General features: G+C 44.5%; 1 protein-coding gene across 1 annotated transcript in view; it reads right to left on the reverse strand.

Moving 5' to 3' along the window:
- Positions 1–17,234, reverse strand: part of Mrtfa (myocardin related transcription factor A) — a 175,650-nt gene extending 158,416 nt beyond the window's left edge. The window contains exon 1 of the mRNA XM_028789923.1: positions 16,984–17,234. The gene's annotated coding sequence lies outside the window, so the exon portion shown is untranslated. The remainder of the gene's footprint in view (positions 1–16,983) is intronic.
- Positions 17,235–22,404: the final 5,170 nt, after the last annotated feature.

The raw sequence follows: 22,404 nt of genomic DNA on the forward strand, positions 1-22,404 counted from the left end.
GTATTTTTTTAAACCAACTTTGAAGTATATTTGATAGGGTTAAAGAGATGGCTCAGACGTTAAGAATGCTCACTGCTTTTTCAGTATGGAGTTTAGATCTACATACACACATCAGGGGCTCACAAACACCTGCAACTCCAACTGCACAAGAGCCAACACTTCCCTCTGGCCTATGTGAGCACCTGTAAACATGTACACATAGACATAACCAACACGAACACGGACACAAAACATAAGATATAACTTACATATGATAAAAAAAAGGCTTAATGTACAACTGCAATTAAGTTTTGATCAGCTTATACTCTTGTGTAACCATCACTTTTCTTTTAAACAAGTGCATGTGTTCTCGCATGCATGGGCACATAGAGGTCAGAGGACAACTTCTATATAGTCTGGTCTCTTCTTGCACTTTTACTCAGGTTCTAGGGATTAAACTTGGGTTTTCCAGTTTGCAGGGCTATATAATGAGACCCCCTAACATTCATTCATTCATTCATGCATGCATGCATACACATACACACACACACACACAAACACACACACACATCCAAAATACATACATAAATACATAAGAGGAAAAATAGACAATCCAGTTCAAAGGAAGTTGTTATAATAACAGTGGGGTGTTCATATGGATGTGCTAAGGGTTTTGAGTTTGATTTATGCAGCATGAGGGATTTCAGTGAAGGCTTTGAACTAAGCAAACATTTTACCAGTGAAATAAATCCCCAGCCTTTGGTTTTCAGAGACAGATCTTGCTACGTAGCTCAGGCTGGCCCTGAATTTAAGATCTCTTTGACTTTAATTCCCAAGTGCTGGTGTGACAGGTGACTTGATAGTGAACTCTTAAGCTTAAGCTCCCAGTTACTCAAGCATACATTCAGGCTCTTGTGACAGCAGTCCACACTGGTAAAGAAAACCAGCTTACATAATGTGGATGAACTGAATTCAGTTCACTGAAAAGCCTAAGAGCAGACTGCTGGACGTGCTCCTGCAGCTGCAATGGACAACACTGACAGGTGTGTACCCGTACTTAAGGGCTTCTGAAGGAAGACAGATGTTCCAGTCCAGTCTGTACTATACACCAAGACCCTATCTAAAAAATAAAAAAAATAATAAAATTAAAAGGCAGAACTTCGGATTCCTAGAAGAAATTCCACCTTTGGACAACAGCAGCCTCATCGCCTGACAAGAGCTCAGTGCTATCCTTCTGATAGCCAAGTTTGTATCAAACTTGTTAAGCCAGCCCTAAAAATCATATGACCCAACCTCCTGCCATAGCCTTTCAGGAGATCTCTCCCACAGGTTCTGTTTCTCCAAGGCTAACTAATACATTTTGATACCTGCAAGTCAGATGTTGCTGTAAAAAATCCTTTAAAAATGTTTAGTGTCTTTGACTTGGAAATGAAGAGGCTGGAAAGATGTTCAGAAGCATGACAGAAAGAGTCCAGATTGCCTTGAACGCTGCTGACAGAAGTGCATACATGAGAGATAAATCCGTAAGGGCTCAAAAGCAAGAAAGCAGATGCACAGCAGAGAAGGCATACACTGTTTTAGAGCATATAAACACCCAGCTGGGTGTGGTACCACATGCCTTTAATCTCAGGACTCCACAGGCAGAGACTGGTAGAGCTCTTGTGAGTTCCAGGCCAGCCAGAGTTACATGCTGAGACCATGTCTCACAAAAGGTAAAACACTAGAAGTTATAAACACCTCCACCAGGAGAAACCAGGATATAAACACCTTTCAGGAGAGAATATGAGTATTACAGGAACCTCCAGGAGACTAAGAAGGAAGTGAAGAGAAACAATCTGTAGAAAAGGAAAACAGAGCTGACCTGTAAGAAGTGGAATTTTCAAATACAGAGTTAGTGAGATTTCTGAGAAATATGCTAAATCTGTAGCCTAGTTTCTTCTTATTGCTTACAATATCGTGTAAGGGAAAAATTAATTGATATTAGAAATGTTAAATGAAAAACAGGACTAAGGGCTGGAGAAAAGGCTCAGCTTGCTATTGTACTCTTGCAGAAGACCCACGTTTGGTTCCCAGCTCTGTTGATCAGCTCACAACTGCCTAGAACTCCAGCTCCAAAGAGTATGATCCCCTTCTAGCCTCCAAGGGCACCTGCACACACATGACATACAGACACACACACACAAATACACATTAAAACTTTTAAATTTATTTTTTAAAAAGAGAAAATAGGACTTGATGATTTAGAAAATTCTCAGTTTATCTTGATCACAAAAGATGCTAAAATTAGAGATTCACTATTAAGAAAGCACTTGATGGAGAAAAAGCTAAGGGCGTGACTGAACAACCTGTCACTAGGGTTAAAGACTGTGACTCATAGATTCCCTCCACCAACCCTAAGCAGCAGCTAAGAATAGAGATGAGGTTATCCAGCAAGGCTCTATGGAGGACCCTCTTGACTAATAAGAATTCCTGAGACATACACAGGAGACCCACAATGTCTCTAAGAATGCTTTGTGAGCAATAATACTGCCCACGCTGGGGCTTAAAAGACAAAGTGAAATAGAGATCAATCATGTCAGGACTCCATGGTTCCACCCCAGCACTGCAGGCTATCAGAACTCTACAAGGAAGAACCAGACCAATGGAACCACTCAGAAAACTAACAAGGAAGAACTTATTTTATTTAAAAAAATACCATTTTTTTTTCCCAAGACAGGTTTCTTTGTGCCTGTAGACCAGACAACTCTGTAGACCAGGCTGGCCTCAAACTCACAGAGATTCATCTGCCTACTTCCCAAGTGCTTAAAGGTATGTAACACACCACAACACACATGTGGAGGTCAGAGGACAACTTTCAGGAGTCCATTCTCTCTTTCTACCATATGGGTCCTCAGAGATCAAACTCAGGTCATCAGGCATGGAGGTAAGTAAGTGCCTTTACCCGTGTTACCCAACCATCTCTCCAGTGTTTTACAGTCAGGGATACTCTTGCTGTGATCACTGTTCATCATCAAAGGAAGTCAGGACAGGAACTCAAGCAGGGCAGGAACCTGGAGGCAGGAGCTGATGCACAGGCCATGAAGAGGTGCTGCTTACTGGCTCGCTCCTTGTGGTTTGCTCACTTATAGAACCCAGGACCACCAGCCTAGGGATGGCACCACCCACAATGGGCTGGGACCCTACTCATCAATCACTAAGAAAGAAAAATACCCTACAGGCTTGCTTATAGCATGATCTTACAGGAGCATTTTTTTTTAAATAATCAATTTTTTTTAAAGATTTATTTATTTATTTTATTTATGAGTACACTGTAGCTGTCTTCAGACACACCAGAAGAGGGCATCCAATCTCATTACGGATGGTTGTGAGCCACCATGTGGTTGCTGGGATTTGAACTCAGGACCTCTGGAAGAGCAGTCAGTGCTCTTAACCGCTGAGCCATCTCTCCAGCCCCCCAGGAGCATTTTTTGAATCTAGGTTCCCTACTTTCAGATGACCATAGCTTGTATCAAAAAACTAGCCAGCACACCCAGAATTTTTTCTTAATATTTAGTATATATGCATGTGAATGCATTCATGACACAGCATGTGTGTGGACGTCAGGACATCCTGAGGGACTGGGTTCTCTTTTACCATGGGGATTCTCGAAATGAAACCCAAGTCATCACACTTGAAAGTAACCACCTTTATTTGCTGAGCCATCTAGTCAGCGCAGCAGGGAGGAAAGTGTGACATGGGTAAATCTTGAATACATTATGCTAAGTGAAATAAACCAACCTCAAGAGACAAATATTACATGCCTCCATAAATATGAGGTACTTACAGCAGTAAAACCATGGCAACAGAGGCTAGAGAAAAGGATCCGTGAGCAAAAGCACCTGCTATACAAGCAGGAGGATGTAACTTCAGACCCCAAGATCCACAGAGAAAGCTGGAGTGTGCACGTCTGCAATCTTAGTACTACTGTGGGTATAAACAAGAGAACTGCTCAGGCCTGTGGTCGGCAGCATCGCTCCAGATACACTGAGAGGTCCTGAGAGAATGAGTGGAAAGTGATAGAGCAGGGCACATGTCTTCTTCTGACCTCCGCATTTGCACAGGCATAAGCACCTGTACACACTAGTGCATACACAACACACACACACACACAATAACAAAAGCATAAGACTGATTGCCAGTGCTAGAGGCAGAGGAGAAAGGGGAGTTATTGTTAGTGGGCAGAGAGCTGCAATTCTGCAAGCTAAGGGGGCTCAGGAATGGAGGGAGATGCTGGACAGTGCATAATCACAAGAATGTGCCCAAGACACTAACAAGACACTGGAAAAGAGCCATGGTGGTAAACATTAATTAACTATGTTTTAACTGCTTCTCAGCAATTATAATTTGGTATTAATAATACCAAATTTATTACTGCTTAATAGAGGGAAAAACCCAATTCGGTTGCAAAGATACACTACCCTTCAGGGAAAGAGGAGGAAGAATGGATCCAAAGCCATAGGCCACAAGGGCAGTCTCAAGTCACAGAGTACTCCCAAACTTTGGAACCTACCAAGTCAGGTTCCCAAAGTCACAGGTCCTGAAAATGCCTGAGGTCCTTGCATATTCTCTCTCTCTCCCTCTCTCCCTCCTTCTCTCTTTCTCTCCCTCCCTCCCTCCCTCCTTCCCTTCTTCCCTCCAATTCTCATTACGGAAACGTTCATAACTGCTATACTGTGCCTACTATACCTGTCCCAGGAGAATAGACCTCTTCCACCTTTTGGTGATATCATGTTTTATTTTGGGGTCCAACAACATAACTCAAATAAAAGCACCTGCTACAGAACTTGACAATCTGAGCTCAATTCTTTGGAATCACATGGTGAAAGGAGAGAACCATGTGCTGCAAACTCCTCTGAGCTCTACATTTGCACCACAGCACATACATGCATGCATACACACATACACACTAAAAAAAATAATAATAATTTCTTTTTTTTTTTTTTTGGTTTTTCGAGACAGGGTTTCTCTGTGTAGTTCTGGCTGTCCTGGAACTCATTCTGTAGACCAGGCTGGCCTCAAACTCAGAAATCCGCCTGCCTCTGGCTCCCAAGTGCTGGGATTAAAGGCATGTACCACCACTGACCGGCAAAAAAAGTAATTTTAATAATTTTAAAGAACTGGTATCTTGGAGCTGCTGATGCACAGGGGAGATTGCAGAGACATCAATTCAGACTGAGGCTGTGTTGGGTTGAGATTTTCAGAGCCACTGGAATGAATTAATGTATTTCACATGTGGGATAGAAGGGAACTTCTAGAGGCCAAAGAACGACTACAAGAGGCTAAAAATGACCTCAAATACGCCGTATCTGAATTCCTATAACCAGTGCCTGAGACTTTATATGGGGGGTGAGGGGGAGCAAAGAAAAGAGAAGGTGAATCTTTATAGTTGAATTAAGGAGTCAGCAATGGGGGAGATCAGCCTGGACTGTCAGGTAGGACCATGAGTCTAAACAGAGTCACAGGTCCTGTAAAAGAAAAGGAAAAAAGAACTTTGACAAAAATAGAGAAAATAGTAGCAAACATTTCAAGGCTAACATATACTGGACACTTCTACAAACCAAGGAACGCCAGTGGCCACCAGAAGTCCCCATCTAAAGCTTCTGAAAGAATACAGTCCTTGTGACACTTTGATTTTGACCAGAGACTCTGACTTCCCACATCTGACCTCCTGAACTGTAAAAGAATGGTAAATGCAGAGACCTGTCACAACACTGTAGCACAGTAACTTAACAGAGCCTGCTTGGACCAGGGGACTGCGGGGGAGGAAAAGAAGTAATGTGGTTATGGATAAGTGTGTGCTGAAGACAGAAGTAACAACACTGCCCAGGACTGGCTTCTGTGAAGTAGGAGACACTGAGGAGAGGGTAAGGCTCTAGCCTGAAGTTAGCCACCTCATGAAACAGGGAGAGCTTGCTGACTCCACAATACCCATGTCAGGGTAACTACAGTAACAACTGTTTAGTTGACTTAGGCTGGACACAGAGAAAGGATTTTCATCACTGACTTTGATCACTGGTCTGCCTTTTCTGGTTTTCTCACTAGCTGTATACTGCCCTCACAGTGTCTAGCTCCAATCTTCTATACATGAAAATTCAAATAAGAACATGACAGATCTGGAAGCAAACACGTTGAAGGGCACGTGAGCCAAAGAAAATATATTTAGAACTCTGCCCTTTAAGCCTAAAGAGACAGGATCAGAAAATGGAGTTCCATTCATCTGTTGAGTGTTTACTGGGCACCTATTACAAGGCATGCTAGCCACTATGCTGACACTGGGCATACAGCAGCAGGAAAGAGATAGCTTTGGTCCCTAGCTTCACAAAAGCTTACAGAGAGACAGACGTGAGTAACTATGCAAGGGATTGAAGACGGCAATGCAGTTAGTAAAGTACTTGCCTCCAAGGTGCGAGTACCTGAGTTCACACTACAAAATCCATGTTAAAAGCAAACCAAAACTGGTCGCAGTGACATATGCCTGTAAGCCTAGCAATGTGGAGACGGGGTGCAGAGAGAGGCAAACTACTGAAAGCTCACTAACCAGTTAGTGTAGCCTACTTGGCAAAGTTCCAGACCAATGAGACCCTGTGGAAAACAAGAGGAGGAAGGCATCCGTGGGCCAATCTTGGTTGTCAACTTGAACATCTGGAACTAACTCAAACCTGAGTGGCTGGGCACAACTATGAAGGATTTTTCTTAAATCACTTCAAGTAGGAAAACCCACCTTTAACCCAGATCTTTTGAGGTGAAAAAACTCACCTTTAATCTGGGCACACCTGCTGGCAGCCTATATAAAAGACAGGCAGGAGGAGGCTTTTGCTCTTTGCCTGCTTGTTCTGGCTCTTGTCTTCTGGCTGAGACATCTAGCCCTGTGGACTGAAAAACTACTGGATCCTTAGACCTTCCATTGGTAAAAAGTCATTTTTGGACTAACTGGATCACAACCTGTAAGCCACTCTAATAAATCCCCTTCATATGTGTGTGTGTGGTATATATATGTATGTATAGATGTATATATCCATATACACATATGTGTACATATACATGCACATATATGTACATATGTATGTGCATATATTTTATGTATGTGTATGCACATACACAAACACACACACACAGAGAAAAATTCATTTTATAAGTTCTGTTCCTCTAGAGAACCCTGACTAATCCAGCATCTGAAGAATGAGACCAACATCATTCTCTGACCGCCATACAAATGTGCACATTGTACAGTATGCAAATAAACATGCACACATATGTAAAATAATTTTTTTAAAACATGACTATGGCTAGTGCTACTTAAAAAACTCTAGTAGGGGCTAAGAGAAATAAATAGGCATTAAATGACTATCGTGCACTAAACACTTTACATGTAACTATTTAGTTCTCACAACTGTCCTATGAGGATATGGAGATTCTAAGCATTTAGTTCTCTTGCCCAAGATCACAGAGCTGGTGAACAGCAGAGCCAGGACAGAAAACAGGTGCACAGAATTCCAACCTGATGGCTGGGGAAACCTGCTATGCAGAAACGGCGGGAGAGCAGTGACAATGCTAACTTTTGAGAGCTTCTGCTCCAGGAAGAGGTTTCTAAGTTTTCTACACTCACTTAAGGAAGGTGAATGCTGGAGAGCATTCAAAAATCCCTTACCACTCTCCAAACGGAACAACAGTTACACTATAATTAACTCAGTTTTATTTAGGCACCCAACAGGTTACTAGACATGTTGAAAATAAAATGCCATGGACAGCTTGCCCAAATTGTCAAAGTTATGTCCAGCTTTCAAACACTTTGATTTTTCAGGTTTATCTTCAGAATCAGCTTTTAGATGAATGTTTAAAAAGGAAAGCATCACCGGGCGGTGGTGGCGCACGCCTTTAATCCCAGCACTTGGGAGGCAGAGGCAGGTGGATTTCTGAGTTTGAGGCCAGCCTGGTCTACAGAGTGAGTTCCAGGACAGCCAGTACTATACAGAGAAACCCTGTCTCGAAAAACCAAAAAATAATAAAATAAAATAAAAAAATAAAAAGGAAAGTATCATAATTGTGCAGAGGCATTTCTGATTTAGAAGAATTGCCTGATTCAATGTACAGCGATCAAGAGACACAAAATGAACCATACCATCCTATGAACCTCTACTAAAATTTGTTTCGTTCCATTTGCTGTACTCCCATTCTAGGCTATCCTTTCTCACTTTAAAAAAAAAAAGAGGAAAAAAAAAAAGTCTGAGCAGAAAGCAGCAGCAGCAGCATCGTGAACCGGGTCACCGCATTCACAAAACACAGCAGCACCGCCTTCCACGAATGCCATTACCTTCAGGGATGCTTCTGCGGACGTCTGAAGAGTGAGGCCTTAACTGGGACTCACACTCAGAGGCTGAGGCAGGAAAACTGTGACTTGAAGGTCAAGCTGGCCTAGCAAGTTCATGGTCAGCCTAGGCTACAAAACAAAATCCTGCCCCAATCAATCAATCAATCAAGATAAAAATACAATATAGCTGGTGTGGAGACACACTGCTTTAATCCCAACATCCAGAAGACAAAAGAAGGCTGATTCAAAATAGTGATCATCATTTACACCAAGGGTTTAAAAGAAAATAACTTTGTCTGTTTGTTGTTTTGGGGTTGTTTTTGACGGGGGTTTCTCTGTGTAGCTTTAGCTATCCTATAACTCAATCTGTAGACTGTGCTGGCCTCAACTCAGTGAACTCAGAGATCCACTTACCTCTATGAGTGCTGGGATTAAAGGCCTTCATCACAGCCTCCAAACAAACACATTTTTGATGTCTAAATTCCTGCCTCACCTCAGCTTTCTCCTGAATCTCACCTTGCCCAAGTTGGCCTCTCCTCCCCAGTACTAAAATTATAAATATGTGACACCAGACCTGATCTATATGATACTGGGGATTGGCCCCAAGAATCTGTGTGTGCCAGGAAAACACTCTACCAACTGAACTATATCCCTAGCTCCTTTCTTCTACTCTGTAAAGTACAGACAGCATACATATGGCAAACTCAAAAATATGCATTATATTACTATATATAAAATCAAGAACCAGGTATGGTAGTTCGTGTCTGTATTCTCAGAACTTGGAGGGCTGAGATACAAGGACTTCTGGGTGTTCTAAACTAGCATAGGCTACCCAATACAAGCTTTAGACCAGCCTGGCCTATTATGATAGACTCTATCTCAAAAAATTAAAAAGGTTAAGATTTAGACTTCAGGTATAGCTTAGTGGTAGGACATTTGCCTACCATGTACCTTGGGCTCAATCCCAATACTACAATGGGAAAAACCTAAAGTGTCAAGCATCATTAACAAAGGTACATTCTAAAGTATATCCTAGCCAGGCGGTGATGGCTCACGCCTTTAATCCCAGCACTTGGGAGGCAGAGGCAGGCGGATTTCTGAGTTTGAGGCCAGCCTGGTCTACAGAGTGAGTTCCAGGACAGCCAGGGCTATACAGAGAAACTCTGTCTCGAAAAACCAAAATAAAATAAAATAAAACAAATAAAAAATAAAGTATATCCTAAAGTATGAAGAGAGGAAAACTCTCCAAGTCCCTGTAAATTTTTGTGGCAGTGAAAATATGTACAAACTAACCATGACACAGAGACCTTGGCATCACTTACACAATTTACAATTAAACACTGAAACACAAGCAAAAAAATTCTAAACATTTGGACATTATAGTATGTCCATATTTGGTTAAGTATTTATTGAGTGGTTTAAGATGTGAAGTCTCCACTGCAGAAATGATAACTAAACACATATAAGAAGAGGTGTGACCAGGAGTGTCCTGGAAGTTATAACACCTTGACTATCATCACAAAGACCTCTCACTCTGACAGTTCCCACTAACCGTGCAGACATCACAGGTACATTCAGAGACACGAGGCAGGCAGGCAGTCTAGCTCATTAATTCAGACACTAAGGTCCAAACACTTGACTGTGACCCTCCTGAGTTTGCTCCTTTCTCAGCACTGCTTACCACTTATGTCAAAGACCTGCTGTTGAGAGTTGACGAGAAGCTGGGCAGTGGTGGCGCACGCCTTTAATCCCAGCACTTGGGAGGCAGAGGCAGGCGGATTTCTGAGTTCGAGGCCAGCCTGGTCTACAGAGTGAGTTCCAGGACAGCCAGGGCTACACAAAGAAACCCTGTCTCGAAAAACCAAAAAAAAAGGAGAGTTGACAAGAACAGATGACATCACATAACACCCTGATGAGGCACAGTTACTCTAGTGCTGCCCTTAAGCTTTTTTAAAATAATCTATTTTTATTTTATGTGCACTGGTATTTTGCTTGTATGTATGTCAGTGTGAGGGTGTCAGATCTTAAGAGTTACAGTTATGAGCTGCCATGTAGGTGCTGGGAATTAAACCTGGGTCTTCTGGAAGACCAGTCAGTACTCTTAACTGCTAAGCCATGTCCCCAGCCCTACAGCTCTTAAACTTCTGACATAACTTTATTGGGTACTGGACTTGGAGAGTCAGACTTTTTTTTCATATTATACCCATTATGATTCAATTTTTTAACATTTGTGCAAAAATGTCAAAGAATCAAAGCCACCAAGATGACAAAGACCTGTTAACAGCACATCTATATTCAAATTAAATTTAAAAAACTGAAGAACACTCTCTATTTAGAGCCCAGCACTTGAAAAGCATGGGTAGGAGGGTCAAGTGTTCAAGGCTAAACTCAGCCACATTTTAGCTTCAAGGCCAATCTGGAGTTAAAAAATAAAAAATCCATGTTACACTGCATCAGGTCTCATGTGCAAGAGAGATTCCTAAGTGTACAATACTAAGAGCAAGGGCCAGGCATGGTGGAGCACGCCTTTAATCCCCGAACTTGAGAGGCAGAGGCAGGCAAATCTCTGAGTTCCAGACCAGCCTGGTCTACAGAGGCAGTTCCAGGGCCACACAGAGAAACCCTATCTTGTTCACCATACCCCCACAAAGAGTGAAGAGTAACAAACCAAATACAAAAATAAAAATAAGATATCTAAAAAGAAAGGGACCTTTCAGAGCACTCCTTCCGAGGACCATACAGTGCCCTCATCACTGGGTCCACGTAGCTTAACCACAGTGAGGGAGTGGCCCAGACTCAGCAATGGACCCTCAAATCATTTCATCTGAGAAACTACACCATGAAAAAATTGAACTTCAACAACTGAACTACAGAATTGAGATCACTTCAGGAGTTCCCCTCCTGACATGTGGCAGGGCACTCAACTTCTGCCTTAATACCTGCAGACAACGAGTCTATATCTTCCCTCTTCGGACATGATAGAGTTAGGGTCTGGTGGCTCAGGCTTATAATCTTAGCATTTGGAAGGTGGAAGCAGGAGGATCAGGAAACTGGATACTGGAGAAATGACAGCAGGTCTATGTATGAAGTATATAGATCATGTATGTCCAGGTGTCCCTGTCTCACACACACAAACACACACACACACACAAATCTGACCCATATTTTCCTGTTAGACAAAACCATATCTTTGTGATTTCAAAGACCCAGAACATTTAATCCATTTCTATTTCCACAAGTTAGTTTTATCCTTAAGGCAATCTATGGAAAAGGACTAATGTCTGTGAGGGGTTTGACCTTTCATGGGGGCAGGAGGTGGGGAGAGAGGTTTATCACACTATCTATTCTTTCAATTCCTAAACTTCTACCCTCCACACTGGCAGCTCCTTTTGCTTTAACTTTCTGTGCCTTTAAAATTCCCTCAGCTTAACCTCTCCTGAAGCATTAGCCACACCTGTTCTCATCCTATGTACTTTCACCCCTAATTTCTCTTTGAGTAACCCTAAGTACTGCATCTGGCTGAACCCATTCTGCAGAAGGATGACTCAGCCATTCAAAGGACAGTCTAAGGGAAATACACACCCTTAGCAAGCAACTGTGCTCTTGCTCTAACTGTGTAGTTAGACTCAATAAAGCTGCTGGAGGTGGGTGCGGTGGTGTATACCTCTAATCCCAACACCCACGGGGCAGAAGCAATAGGCTCTCTAGAGTTCAAAGTCAACCTGACTACACACTGAGTTCCAGGACAAGACCCTGTTTCAAATAAAGTACATGAACTAGCACTGTACTCTACTTTGCAAAATCAAAATTATCTACCCTACGGGAGGCAGCGAGATGGTCAGAGGTAAAGGCGTCTACCACCAAGTCTTGACAACCAGGGTTCGAGCTCCAGGATCCACAGGTGGAAGGAAAAAAAATATTCCTGCAAGTTGTCCCTGGCCACCATACACACCACACATACACACACACATGGTGGGGGGCGGGGGGAGAATTGAGATTATCTAGACTATTCTGAATAGAAAACTGACAGTTATTCACTCATCTTTCAGACTCCAGCCTCATGCCAACATCTATGTCACTGCCAAGAACCATAAATCATGACAACGGGATGGAAAGTTATTCTAAGAAGCTTATACTTTTTTAGCCCCATTTTAACAATATAAAGTGTATACTATCTCCATTCCCAGTTTACAGGCAGTGAGTCACAAAAAAGGCAAGCACGAGCATCAGTCACAGAACCAGGAGTGGGGCCACGGCTCCAGCCCAGCAGTGTACTGACTCTAGTATTTACATGAACTATTAATATTCTTCGGCTGTTTGTCTATCATTCTGATAACTTATCATTTTCTCCAGTATCAGACAAACAACTCCACCTCACTTTACAGAGAAGACAAAATATTTGCCCTTAATGTTGATGGTGATAGACTGCTTAAAATGTTCCATATACACTGAGGTGTGGCTCAATGGAACAGTACTCCTCCAGCACGCATGAAGCCCTGGGTCCTAATTCCAGCATCTCAGAGTCCTTACCTCTTGGCATTCATTTCTTATATCATCCCTACCCACAATGTATAAGAAACAGGATACTGGAGAAATTATAACATGTGACTTCTAAACCTAAAGCACAAACCCAGGAGAGCACTCAGTAAACTCTGTGGAAAAGGCCCTATAAGGAGGAATTCAGTCAACCCTCTAGAAAGCCTGCACACACCAAACTGTCAGCTGCACAGGTAGTCACAGTGGAGGAGGAAGAGCCACCAGCCTCAGTTAGGCTTACAGATAACTACACCACCAAACATGCTGCAGTCTCTTTCAAGACCCTGGCCCTCTCAACCAAATTGCTCCCAAATGCCTGACTCATAGGAGGCAGAGGCAGGCAGACTTCATGTGTTCAAGGCCAGTCTGGCCTACAGGAAGTTCCAGGACAGCCAGGGCTACCCTATCTTGAAACACCCTCCAGCCCCCCAAAATAGTGACTAGTCCACTGATTTTCTTGTTTAGGAGGTTGGTGGGTTGTTTTGTGGTTTTTCTTTTCTTTTAAATATGTATGCATGTGGGAATGTGGGTGTGCATAAGTGTGTAGGTACACAAGTGTGCAGAGGCCAGAGAATGCTGTCTGAGATCTGCTGCTGCTCTCTGCCTTATTCTTCTGAGGCAGGGTCTCATCCTAAACATGAAGCTTGCTTCCTGTCCCCCACCCAGACTGGAAGCCCCAGTGATCCTCCTGTCTGCCTCTGCCTCAGTTCTGGGTTTACTGGCATTGGTGGGACCATGCCCAGCTTGTTTCATAGGTGCTGAAATCCAAACCCGGGTCTCCTCTTGTTTTCTTTCAAAGCACAGGCTCTTTACTGCTGAGCCACCTTTCCAGCTTTCTGTTTCAAGCAAAGCTGCCCTTGGACTCTCCATCTTCCTGTCTTGTTTTCCTGAATTATGGAGCTACAGGGTTAAGTCACCACACCCGGTAAGTTTCCAGAATGCATTAAGACCTTTCACATCGACAGTGACCACCTTTCTTCCGCTGGGGGTCCATCTTTAGTCATGCCTTATGTTCACCCCACATCTACAATCATCAGTGTCTTTTTTTTAAAAAAAGACTAATTAAAATTCAACTGAAAGCATGGCACAGCGGCACACAGCTTTAATCCCAGCATTCTGGAATGGCATTGGCAAGTGAATCTCTGAGTCTGAGGCCAGCCTGGTCTATACAGTGAGTTCCAAGATAGCCAAAGCTACACAGTGAGACTGTCTTGAAAAGTAATAACTTGACTTTAGTATTTTCTCAGGCAGGAGGCAAATGTTCCATGTGTCAATCAGCTCTCTCATCCCAAGCACACACATTGTATACAGAGTAAATATTTAATTTGTGTTAATTTTATATCCAACAGGTTTTGCAGAGCATCTACTATGTCCTAAGAGCCTTTGAAGCTAGGAACAAAACAAGCTGAGCACATGGGTACTGTAGCCCCAGGTAGTCAGGAATCTAATGCAGGAGGATAGCCTAGTTCAAGACCCAGCCTGAGCAATAAACAAGAACTTTCCTCAAGTTGGGGAGTGGAAGGGAGAGGCGATGAAGCTGGATATGGTGGCTCATACCTGTAATTCCAGCACTCAGGGGTCTGGGGCAGGGGGAGATTACCCTGAGTTCTAGGCTCCATGGTAAATTCCAAGTTAGCCTATGTTACAAGAAAGAAATCTGTCTCAAAAACCACAGGGCTGGTAGAGTGTTCTTGTAAGCATGAGGCCATGTGTTCAAACACTAGCCCTGAAAGGGGGCAAAAGAGCCTGAACTAATGCCTTTTACGTAATGGGCATCAAAACCTTCCTAAGGTTTCGGCCCTTTAATTCTTCATGTTGGGGTGACCCCCAACCATAAATTTATTTCTGTTGCTACTTCATAACTGTGATTTTGCTACTGTTATGAAGTGTAATGTAAATATTTTTAGAGACAGTTTGCCGAAGGGGTCATGACCCACAAGTTGAGAACCACTGTTACAGACTGTTAGGTTTCCTTCCTTTTGTCTGGCCCAAGTGCTCATAACTGCCTTTGGAATGTCAGGAAGTCAAGCTCAGTTTCTTCTATCTTGGGTCGTCTTTATCTTGCTCAGTGGAATTAAGATGCACTTCAAACACCATCTTCTCTTTAAGCTTTCCCATTAATTCAATTATTTAAAAAAAAAAAAAAAAAGCTGTCTTGCCATTCTCCTCCAATTCTGGGTTTAGCCTAGATGTCATTTCACCTCGTTCTAACCACCTGTCGTCACTTTCCACCCCTCGAGACCAAAGCCCATATCTGACTTAACTTGATCTCAGCTCAGAAAAACACCTGGCACATTACATGCCTGGAACAAAAAGTCTGCTGAATGAATAAATGAAGTCATTACTTTAGAAGTATCCATAATTACTACTGGGTGACCCCAACTTTATGGTTTTGCCCTTTATGGGCTAAGATCCTGTTTTATACTTTTCTGAATCCCTCCCTTGCAGCATTTGGCAGAGTATTAAGGACATGGAAGTCTGCAATAAATACTTTTGGATGATGGGAGACACATTACACTTCTCTCTCATGATTTAACTCTAAATAAAAAAAAAAAATGCCCTAGTGAATGTGACTCTGGAAGGCCTTGTTAAACAGGACACTTCTCAAGAATTGAAGGAAATGCTAGCCCTGGACTACAAACATTTTTCTTTGGATCTCTCTCTAAAGAAAGCAGCAGCAGTCTGCTTCTTTCTAAGACTCAGGCCTTTAATCCCAGCACTCAGAAATCAGAGGCAGGCAGAACTCTATGGATTCAAGGCCAGCCTGGTCTACTTAGTAAGTCACCCCACTTTAAAAAAAAGTACAGCTAACTATGAGAACGCCCTTTGATTTGCTATGAAAGAGACAAACACTATTAGATGAAACTCAGTTTAACTTTCAGCCAAGGGTCCCCTCCCTGCAGTGATGGGGTTGTGGGCCAGTTGGCTGTACTATTTTACCCCTTGGAAAGCGGTTCATTTTCAACAATAAAACTTCCTAAGTGAACTTTTTTGGTGCAAGGGGCTTCTAAAGTAAAGTCCTTAAGTTTCACTTCTTGAACATAAAGATCAGGCTGCTGGCTTTAGCTTCAGACCTCAAAAGCTTACAATTTGGGGACATTTCAGATACCTTATGGATTTAAAAAAGCTATGTAAACCCATGAAGCATAGATGTAATTTCATCATATTTAAGTAATGAGGTTCACATTCTTAGTCTTCACACACTTTATGCCAAGTATGCGGGCAAACGGTAAACTGACCACCAATCTGTCCTTTGGTTATGTCATTTAACAAAGAGAAATCCTGACAAAGACGAGCTGTGCTGGTACTTACACTCCTATCCGGCAGTTCTTCTCAACATCAGAATACTCGTCTTTTCTTGGACCCTTTCCTTGTATGTGTGAACACTGCGTCAAGCATTTTATTCGAATTCTTTCATTTACTATCTACATGCCAATGTAATGGGTATTGCTAAGTTCCATTTTCCAGATAAGCAATCTAAACGTTCGTATGACAATCTAACAGGAAAAGCTCCAACACAAACCACTCTATAGTGTTAGTCTTTTCTTATGGAGCAAGGAGGGTGAAAGTCATCAAAGGTACGTAGACAAACACACACACACACACACACACACACACACACACACACACGAGATGGGCACTTCTTTGGCGGTCAAGTTTCAAATCTGCGGAGCCCTGCAGACCTGGAGGCACCCATGCTGCTAGACAGTCGTCAGGTCCAGATGAACCTCCTTTCCGTGAGAAGCCTAAGGATTGCACCTGGATACTCCAGGTTGCACAAGGGCCAGGAGAAAGCGCCCGACCGGTCCCAAGCAGATTACACACACTCGGGGAGCAGCCAGGGCGGGAACCTAGCTGCTCCCTAGCAAGCACAGCCCTGCAAGGCGGTGCACAGGTGCACGGTCGCACCCGACTGCCCGGTCGAGTGACCAGGGCTTTGAGACCCCAGCCCCTAGGGAAAGGGCGGGACTGGAGTGGAGGACTGCAGGAGGCAGTCCCGGGCTCCGAGCCCGCTGCGTCCGGCTCGTCCAGGGCGCACTCGGAAGGGTCGCAGGGAGAAAGGATGCTCGGGTGGGGCGGGGCCGGTGGGGGAGGGGGACCCTGCCCGAACTCTCACTCACCGCCTCGTTCGCCTCCTGGCCCGGGCTCCGCGGCTCGCCCCACTCCGGTGCCAGCCGCACACGTATCCTCTCGAGCCTCAAGGACCAGTCAGGCTGCACCAAGATGTGGAGAGGTCTGCGCGAGCCGAGGGAGCGTGGCGAGCGGGAACGAGGGGGTGGGGAGGGTGGGACGGTCGTTCTCGCCGCCGGGGACACCGCAGACACGACCGCCGCCGGCTCCACTCAGCCACGGAAGCTGCGGGCCCTCCCACCACACCGGGTCCCGCCTCCGCACCCCCCGCCTGGGAGCGACAGCCGTGTTGACCAATCAGAAACCTAGTGTCGTCAAGGCTGGCCCGACTTAGGAGGCGTTCGCCGAAGGAAGAGGAAAGAGGAAGGCTAGTACGGCGGCGCGACTTCCTGTGACTGACAGCATAGCGCAGCCAATCGGTAACTGAGAGATGACTTCATCGCTGAGGGAAGTCTGGAACTGGCGGAGCTGCCGCCAGGAGGTGGGAGGAGGTCGGCGATGAACCGGGGGTGGAGTCTGGGTCTTAAAGAGACCGTAGCCCATCTGATCACCCTGTCAAAGGAAGGGTGACCGCGGAGCTGCCTAGGGTTTGGTGCCCAGCCTGGAGGTTTACTGCAAAAATCCTGCAGCCTTCATCTCGGTCCTTCCGCCTGTCTTTGCTCCGCGGGGACTCCGAAGTCGATTATTTCACATTCACATTTCCCGAAAGGAGACAATAAATTCCGCTCTGGCCTGGAGCCCTGAATTCTGTCGTGTCCCTGCCCTTCCATGGCCATGCACTTTCTTTCTCTGAGTCGGTTCTCTCTGGTAAAAGGACTGACACCTACCTGCCTAGAATGTTGAGGTTATTTATCAACAGCGAAAGTGCTTGCAGCTGGAGGAAAAGGACTGAATGAACCCAGAAGATTTTATCCGGGGCCTCACTGCGCTAAATGAATCTGGGCAGCTCTTCCAACTTTAAAATTCTGAACTGCTGGTGTGTAGCCAAAAAGTGTGCGTGCGTGTGTGTGTGTGTGTGTGTGTGTGTAAGAGAGAGAGGGAGAGAGAATAACTCCAACATTTAAAGAGACTATCTACTAAAGAGGTGACTAGTTAAGCAAGGCCTACCCTGTCAAGTTGCTAAGAACCACTGTGGGGGCCCCTTTTTGGAACACCACCCCTTTCCCCAACAAAGGGAGAGAGCGCTGAAAAGGAGAAATAATTCGGACTTGGTGCCATGGTGTTTCCGAAACACTCTCCCTGGGGAGATATAAACAAACGTCTATGTCCTCCTTTTAGGGCACCGTCGACTGGATAAACCGAAGTACGATTGCCCCAGAGTCCAACCTTGAAAATCATTGAATTTATACGCCCTGCTAAGAAAGCATGGCAGGCCCCAAAGCTGTGAGACCACCAAAAAGTTACACCCCAGCATGGCTGAGCAGATGGCGTACACAGTTCAGTTAAACTTCCATAATCTACACACACTAGCCAGGTCATGGTGAGCTGGGAGATGCTGGAGGGAGTAATTAGGATCCAGTGAGGGGTTAAAAACCCTCCCCAAGCCCCTCCGTCAATGCAGGAACATCAACAGTCTACTAGCCCAATCTTGAGGGTCTCTTACAAGATAGCTGTATGTTTAGAGGACAGTGCTACTGTACACAAGGAAAAGGACAGGAGACACTCTCCCTGAAGGTTCTAGAGAACAGAGTCACCAGAGTGAGAAGAAAGGTTAACACTGTAGAAGAAAAAACCCTCAGGGACATCCTTACAGACTTGGGAAGGCAGAGTGACTGAAAGGAGGTAACTCCTGTAACATCCGAGTGAACTACTCTGTTGGCTTCGCTTCTCTCCCGGAAGTCTCCCAGACTGCTCACTGGTATGTGGCTCTGTTGGGCAGCAAGAAGGAGGTCCAACTCTTTCTATCCACTGCAGTAAGCCAACCCGGCCTTGAGTAATTCCCAATTATTCATCTGTAAGTCAGCCTCAAGTTCCGTACCACGTGTCTCATCACAGAACCTTGGAGGTAGCCCAGATCCTTTGGCCCCTTAGTCATACCTTCCCTCCCAAGATTTAAAAAAAAAAAAAAAATTCCACAAAAGCCCTAATAAAATTATATAGTCAATAACTATATGTGCTAATAAATAAAAATTTTAAATGAAATAAGATTTTATGTATATAATAGAACATGGTCTCACGTAGCCTAGGCTATCCCTCCTACTTTCATCTCCGAGGTACTGGGATTTTGAGCACTCATCACCACACCTTGTACAACACGTACCTTCTTGAGTAAGACACTGAGGGGTGAGACAGAGGAGAATCAGTAAACCGTAGCCTTGGGGTACCTGCGCTAAGTTGGGAGAAGCTAAGGTAATGCTTGGGATACTTCCACACTAAGCTAAGTCCTGACTAACAGATGACGCACTCAGAGGCACCCTCAGAGGAGAAAGTCCTCCAGCTTGGAATTACTGGTGTGGTGAAGATTTCTCCAAGATAAGCCCAGGGCAGGGCATTCTGGATTTCGTCCATAAAGACACAACCCTGCTGTAAGAGCCAAGGTGGAAAGGAACCACAAGTGTATGTTATTAATATGCGAAGAACAGTGTGCTTATTCATGGCTGAGCAGGGTAAGCTCCTCAGACCTAAAAAGCCCACCGCCTCACAAATAAACCTATTCTTCCACGAACAACATAAATTTTTTATTGTATATATTTTGTGTGTATATACATTGTTTATATGTGTGTGCATATGTATGTATGTACGTATGTATGTATGTATGTATGTATGTATTGAAAAATGCTGTATTTTCTAATTTATATTATTTAATGTACGTGGGTGTTTTGCCTACATGTTTGTCTCTGCACCAGGGTCATGCCTGGTGCTCTCAGAGGCCAGAAGAAAGTGTCACATCCCCTGAAACTAAAATTACAGATGTTGTGAGCCACTACGTCAGTGCTGGGAACTAAACTCAGGCCCTTTGGAAGACCAGCCTGTGCTCTTAACCTCTGAGCCATCTCTCCAACCCACTGCCGACTTTCTAATACATGTTCTGTTTCCCTCTAGTTTCTGACTTTGACTCTACCAAGTACGATCCTTTAAAACTACTCAGAGTAGGATGCTGGAGTTGGTGCCTTGGTTAAGAGGAAGTTCTGCTCTTGTAGAGGACCTGCATTTTGTCCTAGCACTTATATAGGTCTGTATTTCCAGCTCCAGGGGTTCCAATGCCTCTAGCCTTTACAGGCTGCACACACATGTACATATGCACCTCCAACATAGACAAGCACACATAACGGAATATAATTTTAATTTTTTAAACTTTTTTATGTGTACGGTGTTTTACATGCCTGTGTTTTTTGGTACCATGTGTGAGCCTTATGCTCACAGAGGCCAGAAGAAGACATTGGATTCCCTGGAACTGGAGTTACAGATGGTTGTTTGCAGCTGTGTAGGGACTGGGAGTTGAACCTGGGTCCTCTGGAAGAGCAGCCAATGCTCTTAACATCTGAACCGTCTCTCCACACATTAAAAAAATATATTTTTAAAAAAACTACACAGACTATGTCTACTTTCCTTCTGCTTTCCTCCTTCCCAGTTCCTATTCAACCTCAAAGCAATGGGGGTACAGGGGTGCAGTCCCCTTTCCTGTTAGTGTTCTTTAGATGGCAGTTCCTATATGGCCAACTGACTTGAAGTGGGCATTCTTCATTTTAATCAGGATCTTTGGGAGACATGTATCAACAACAGGACTACCATCATCGCCGTTATACCACCACCATCATCACCAATGGCAGCAGCGCATTTAGAAAAGTCATATGACCCAAGAGAGTCCAATCAGAACGAGTCCTGAGACTTCCCTTCACCGACTGGAATGGGAGCGTTCTCTTTGCTGCACAGGCCTCCTGAGTTGTCGTGTAGAAGGGAATCATCAGCGAGAATCTCATGCAACATACAGTAACATCGAAGCAGACCGAGGGATGGGGTTAGAACTCATTGATAGAGCACTTGCCTAGCGTCCTCACAACCCTGCGTGTACACACACACACACACACACAGACACACGAGAGAGAGAGAGAGAGAGAGAGAGAGAGAGAGAGAATTTGTTGAGGGAGGACTAAAAGGCTGAAGAGGAAGTTGAACAACACCGGGAAAGGGCACAAGCCCAGCAAGCCCTAGCTTGAGCTTGGCTTGGCCTGATCCTCAGCTGGAGAGCTCCAACGGTCTACAGCACAGGAAGCTTTTTGTGTCTCAGTTTCTCAGTCACTGGCTGTGGGCCTTGAGGGAGCGATGGTCCCCTAGGCAGCTCTTTTTAACTGAGGGCAGCAGTTGGGAATTGGGGAGGGGGGGCAGCTGGAAGCCCTAGCAACGGAGCATCTCTGGCAGCTGGGTGGGGAATGAGTACACTGGGCTGAGGCCATGAGAGAAGCCAGGCTGATGCTATCACTCCTCCAGAGCCGGGCTTTCTACTGTTGACAAATGTAATGAGTGATATCTGGGTGTGGCCAGAAGGCAGTGAGGACAGGGCCCTCCTGGGACAACTGGTCTCAACTATTATTGCAAGCTACACCTTTATATTTCTGTCAACAAATTGGGTGATTATACTAATCCTTTGGCTCAAACTAACTTTATAAGCAGTCCTTTCCACTCCTCTCCCTCTAATTCCTTCTCCACAAACTAGTCTAATTCACTCTTTCTTTTGGGGGGAGGAGACTGAGATAGGATCTCATGTAGCCCAGGCTAGCCCCAATGTCACTGTGTAACAGTAACCAAGGATGACCTTGATCTCCTAATCCTCCTCCCACCACATCCCGAATACTGAGATTATAGGCATGCACCACCATGCCTAGTTTTCTCTTATATTTTTCTCAACTCTTTGAGGGAGGGGGGTGCTGTCCCAGAACTTTGTGGCCTGATAGGAAAGCCATCCAATTTTGGGCCTTCATCAGTGTCCCTGTGATAAATTCTTCTATCTTTCTTTCTAAGACACTGTCTAACCCTGGCTGGCCTGGAACCCCCTCTGTAAACCAGGCTGACCTGAACCTCACAGAGAGCCGCCAGCCTCTGCCTCCTGAGTGCTGGGATGTAGGGTGCAGCAACTTGCTCTTTCCACACGATCATTTTTTATCACTTCTGACTTCTGAAAGACAAAGCCAATGACAGCATTTTGGCAGACTGCTGGACATGGAGCCCGCATGCCTAGAAAACACACCCACTTATCCTTTCTTCTTTCTCTCTCCTCCTGGGTACTTTCTACAAAGATATTCTCTAGGTCTTGACTGAGCTGTCCTCAGTTCACACTTTAACTTCTCACTCAGGTGGGTCCTGTTGCCTGGTATGTGCCCTCTTCCCCTTGGATTTAAATCCCAGCTCTCATCACACTGCCTCCAGGAAGCCCTTGGTTATTTCTCTAACCTACATGGATCTGTTTTTTCTCT

This window comes from Grammomys surdaster, unplaced genomic scaffold (assembly GCF_004785775.1).
Source record: "Grammomys surdaster isolate TR1022 unplaced genomic scaffold, NIH_TR_1.0 125852, whole genome shotgun sequence".
Classification (NCBI taxonomy): domain Eukaryota; kingdom Metazoa; phylum Chordata; class Mammalia; order Rodentia; family Muridae; genus Grammomys; species Grammomys surdaster.